This window comes from Trachemys scripta, chromosome 17 (genome assembly GCF_013100865.1).
Source record: "Trachemys scripta elegans isolate TJP31775 chromosome 17, CAS_Tse_1.0, whole genome shotgun sequence".
NCBI lineage: Eukaryota > Metazoa > Chordata > Testudines > Emydidae > Trachemys > Trachemys scripta.
In genome coordinates, this window is record NC_048314.1 from 8,491,750 (window position 1) to 8,497,749 (window position 6,000).

Genomic DNA, 6,000 nt, shown 5'->3' on the forward strand with positions numbered 1-6,000 from the left:
TACGCTAAACATTCGTTTGCCCCTTCATGCTTTGACCCCCATTCCAGAGGACTTGCTTCCAGGCTGATGATGCTCGTTAAAAAAAAAAAAAAGTGTTAATTAAATTTCTGACTGAACTCCTTGGAGGAGAATTGTATGTCTCCTGTTCTGTTTTACCCTCATTCTGCCATATATTTCATGTTATAGCAGTCTTGGATGATGACCCAGCACATGTTAGTTTTAAGAACACTTTCACAGCAGATTTGACAAAATGCAAAGAAGGTACCAAGGTGAGATTTCTAAGGATAGATACCGCACTTGACCCAAGATTTAAAAATCTGAAATGCCTTACAAAATCTGAGAGGAACGAGGTGTGGAACATGTTTTCAGATGTCTTTTATGAGCAACACTCCGATGCGGAAACTACAGAACCCGAACCAGCAAAAAAGAAAATCAACCTTCTGCTGGTGGCATCTGACTCAGATGATGAAAATGAACATGCATCGGTCCACTCTGCTTTAGATCATTATCGAGCAGAACCCGTCATCAGCATGGACGCATGTCCCCTGGAATGGTGGCTGAAGCATGAAGGGACATATGAATCTTTAGCGCATCTGGCATGTAAATATCTTGCGATGCCGGCTACAACAGTGCCATGGGAACACCTGGTCTCACTTTCAGGTGACATTGTGAACAAGACGTGGGCAGCATTATCTCTGGAAAATTGTAACCAAACTTGTTTGTCTGAGCGATTGGCTGAAGTAGGACTGAGTGGACTTGTAGGCTCCAGAATTTTACATTGCTTTATTTTTGAATGCAGTTATTTATTGTACATAATTCTACATTTGTAAGTTCAACTTTCATGATAAAGAGATTGCATTACAGTACTTGTATGAGGTGAATTGAAATATACTATTTCTTTTGTTTTTTACAATGCAAATATTTGTCATCAAAAATAAATATAAAGTGAGCACTGTACACTTTGTATTCTGTGTTGCAATTGAAATCAATAGATTTGAAAATGTAGAAAACATCCAAAACTATTTCAATAAATGGTATTCTGTTATTGCTCAACAGTGCGATTAATCTCAGTTAATTTTTTTAATTGCAATTGATTTTTTTTAATCACTTGACAGTCCTAATCAAAATGCACAGATGCTGAACCTGAATAACTTGTTCTTCCTAATTCCAGACTCCATCCCCATTTCTTTCTGTTTCCCCCACTCACTGCATCATTCTAAAATGAATAAAGCTTGTTGAAATTCATTGTTTTTTTCTGCTGGAATTTTAAAAACATTCATTTTATTAAAAACATTGATGTTCAGTTTTTTCCCTTTTTCTCTCCCACTTTTCTCCCTTCCTCCTTTAAAAATGAGGAGGGAAAAGAGAAAAAAAAAAAAGGGTAGGGGGACGACTTTGACCAAAACAAACCTTTTCATTTGGAATAAAAATGTCCTTTTCCAGCCAAAAATATTTTGGATAGAAAAAAAAAATATTGAGTAGCTCTATAAAGCAGACGGTTAATCAAGGAATGTGGGTTTTTTTCTTTGGCCTGCACAAGGAACAATAATCGTAATAATAGTCACTAATATAATCTCTCTCCCTTGTGTGTACTGCAAAAATACCTGGAACAACCTTAGTTGCATGCTTGACATTAAAATAGAGAATCACAGTTCTGCAGTGAAGAGCGGCCTTCTCTGTCTCCCGTTGACTCCAGCAGGCTTTGGGCTAGGATCTGTATGCATAATATACAATGCAGATGTGGAGAGAGTTTGTACAGCACCTAGCCCGGGGGTCTCCGTGCACGACTGTAGTGCTAGGCACTGCCGCAATACAAATCATAATAATGAATCAACAGACGCCTCGTGGTTAGAGAGTTTACAGTCAGATTAGGGCAGATAGGCCCTGCTCCAGCCAAGCACTCCAGCACGTGCTTAACTTTAAGCATGCGAGTTGTCCCATTGAGTTCAGCAGGCCTGCTCGTGTGCTTTGGGCTAAGCATGTGCTTCAGTGCTTTGCTGGTGCGGGGTCTCTCTGGCAATGCAGATTGTTCCCTATTGTCAGGGCTGGAAAAATTGACCTCCCACCTACTAGCCTGAGGGCCAGACCCACTAGCCCAGGTGAAAAAAGTCAGCGCAACTGTACCCCACACACCTCCTGAGGGTGGTGCTCTATCCCATTGAGTGGCACCGAGACTACTTAGTGAGAGATTAACGAGCTTGCTTGATAGCCTTAGCTAAGGGCTCTTTGGCTCCGGAGGTCCCAGGTTCGAGCTCGCCCACAGATGACTGGGGTCTGGTGGTGTTACAAGTGGGGGCTCGTCTGGGATTTGAAGTGGGAAGTCTCTGAAGCTCCGGAGGTGCTGCCTCAGCTAGGGGAAGTATGCAACCCACACACCTTCTGGGGGTGGTGTTCTGTCCCATCAAGTGGCACCGAGACCACTTAGAGAGAAATGAATGAGTTTGTAAAGGGCCATGTGGCTTTTAGCTCATGCATTTAGCTCCAGAGCTCCTGGGTTCGATCCCACCCACCACCGACTGGGGTCTGTTGGTATTACACAACTTCCAAGACCATGCCCCTTACAGTATAAAGGCATAAAGCAGATAACAGCAGGGCCGCCCAGAGGATTCAGGGAGTCTGGGGCAAAGCAATTTTGGGGGCCCCTTCCATAAAAAAAAGTTGCAATACTATAGAATACTATATTCTCAGGGGGGCCACTTTGGGGGCCACTCGTGGGGGCAAATTGCCCCACTTCCCCCCACCCCCTCTGGGCAGCCCTGGATAACGGAGCGCCAAGTCAGTGGAAAGATGGGTATCAGGTTGGGCCTGGAAACAGCGCTCACTCTTAGCATGTCACAGTCAAATACAGCAGTCATTCAACAGCAACAGTGAAAACTCCCAAGGCCCTGGTCAGTTTTCTCTGCTGCAACCAGCTTGGCATAGGCACAGCAACAACCTGCCTGCAGGCTCAGGCAGACGTCACCTGGCTTACAAGTTACTGACCTTTTCAGGGTTTTCATTCCTGCTGGAAGGGGACGGAAAGGAAGGACACCTGGGGATGTTTTTGATTGGCTCTGCAAATACTTATCCCCAGGGGTAACACTACTCATGTGACCCAAACGACTCTGGTGACTTAACTTACTCATGGGTGTCTTTTAGGAAGTGACACTGACGTCCCTGAACTATAACAGAGAATGGAGAAGGTTAAAGAGGGTTATTCGACCCTTGTAGGGTTTGGCTGGGCCCCAGTCCTGGACTACGTGCTTGGGACATGAACCAAGCGAGTTGTAGGCAGTTCATTGTCTTTCCACTGACCTCAGTGAGTTTTGGATCAGACTCCAGTTTATTTAAAGACAACAAAGATAAGTATTTTAAAAATTACACTGCATTAAAGAGTCTAATCATCACAGCTAATTACACGTAGGCGCAAATCACTAAACAAATGTAAGTGTCTCTTATCTGTTCGAGCCGATTGAATTATCTGTTGTGAAAATTTTATCCTATGAATTTGGGCATTTTTCCTTTGGCAAATTGATCTGCGGATAAACGATTTATGAGTTCCGCCAGCTGCCGAGGAACGTACAAGAGTCCACAATTCAGCAAAGCGCTCTAAGCACATGCTTAACGTGAGGCATTTGCTGAAATCCATCCCGATTCAGCAAAACACTTCACTTTAACACATGCTTCAGTCCCACTGAAGTCCATGACATGCCTCAGTGCTTTCCTGAACCGGGGCCTAAACTCATAGACTCATAGACATTAAGGTCAGAAGGGACCATTATGATCATCTGGTCTGACCCCCTGCATGCTGCAGGCCGCAAGACCCTTCCCTGTACTCTACCGTTGAAGTCCCCAGTCCTGTGTTTTAGTGACTTCAATCGGCTGAGACCCTCCTGCTAGTGATCCCTGCCCCATGCTGCGGAGGAAGGCGAAAAACCTCCAGAGGCTCGGCCAATCTACCCTGGAGGAAAATTCCTTCCCGACCCCAAATATGGCGATCAGTAATACCCCGAGCATATAGGCAAGAGTCTCTAGCCTGACCCTTGTTGGCCATTATGTTGTTCATGTACCATTGCTTGGTTTTCCTTGACTACTATGTTTTATCATTAAACCATTCCCTCCATAAACTTATCCAACTTAATCTTAAAACCAGACAGGTCCGTCGCCCCCACCGTTTCCCTCGGAAGGCCGTTCCAATATTTCACCCCTCTGATGGTCAGAAACCTTCGTCTAATTTCTAGCCTAAACTTCCCCCCGGCCAGTTTGTATCCATTCGTTCTCGTGTCCACATTAGTACTAAACTGGAATAATTCCTCTCCCTCCCTTGTATTAACCCCTCTGATATATTTAAAGATAGCAATCATATCCCCCCTCAGCCTTCGCTTTGTCAGACTAAACAACCCAAGCTCCTCTAGTCTCTTTTCATACGACAGGTTTTCCATTCCTCTGATCATCTTAGTCGCCCTTCTCTGCACCCGTTCCAGTTTGAGTTCATCTTTTTTAAACATTGGAGACCAGAACTGCACACAGTACTCCAAATGAGGTCTCACCAGTGCCTTATACAACGGAAGCAGGACCTCCCTATCTCTACTAGATATACCTCGCCTAATACATCCCAAGACCGCATTGGCTTTTTTCACCGCCACGTCACATTGCCGACTCATAGTCATCCTGCGGTCCACAAGGACCCCTAGGTCCTTCTCCTCTTCCGTTACTTCTAACCAATGCATCCCCATCTTGTAACTAAAATTGTTATTATTCGTCCCCAAGTGCATAACCTTACACTTTTTACTATTAAATTTCATCCTATTTCTAATACTCCAATTCACAAGCTCATTCAAGTCTCCCTGCAGAGTATCCCTATCCTCCTCCGAGTTTGCAACTCCTCCCACCTTCGTATCATCCGCAAACTTTATCAGCCCACTCTTGCAATCTGTCCCGAGGTCAGTTATAAATAGATTAAATAAGATGGGTCCCAAAACCGAACCTTGAGGCACTCCACTAGTAACCTCCCTCCAACCCGACAATTCACCCTTTAATACGACCCGCTGCATTCTCCCCATTAACCAATTCCCTATCCACCTCTGGATTTTCATATCGATCCCCATGTTTTTCATTTTAACCAATAGTTCCTCATGGGGTACTGTATCAAACGCTTTACTGAAATCCAGGTAAATTAGGTCCACCGCATTTCCCTTATCTAATAAGTCTGTTACTTTCTCAAAGAAGGAGATCAGATTCGTTTGGCACGATCTGCCCTTCGTAAAACCATGCTGTAATTTATTGCATTTGCCATTAACCTCAAGGTCCTCAACTAGTTTCTCTTTCAGAATCTTCTCCAGCACCTTGCACACTACTGATGTTAAACTAACAGGCCTATAGTTACCCGGGTCACTTTTTTTCCCTTTCTTGAAAATAGGAACCACATTGGCTATTCTCCAGTCTAACGGGACTACCCCCGAGTTTACAGATTCATTAAATATAGTCGCTAATGGGCCTGCTATTTCCCGCGCCAATTCCTTCAATATTCTCGGATGAAGATCGTCTGGTCCACCCGACTTAGTCCCATTAAGGCGTTCTAGTTTTGTTTCTACCTCGGATGCGGTAATCCCCCATCCCGTATGCCCCTCTGTAACGGTGCTAGTATCCCTAATACCTTCATTGGCCTCATTAAACACCGATGCAAAATATTCATTGAGATATTGCGCCATGCCTAGATTATCTTTAATCTCCTCTCCGGCTATAGTCTTCAGCGGTCCCACTTCTTCTTTCTTTGCTTTCTTCCTATTTATATGGCTGTAAAACCTCTTACTATTACTTTTAATTCCCCTCGCTAAGTCCAACTCTTCCCGGCCTTTGGCCTTTCTCACTCTATCTCTACATTCTCTGACTTCGCTAAGGTAAGTTTCCTTACTGATCCCTCCCCTCTTCCACTCTTTGTACGCTTTCTGTTTTTTCCTAATCGCCCCTTTCAGCCGGTCGCTCATCCAGCTCGGTCTAAGTCTCTTGCTTAGTAATCTT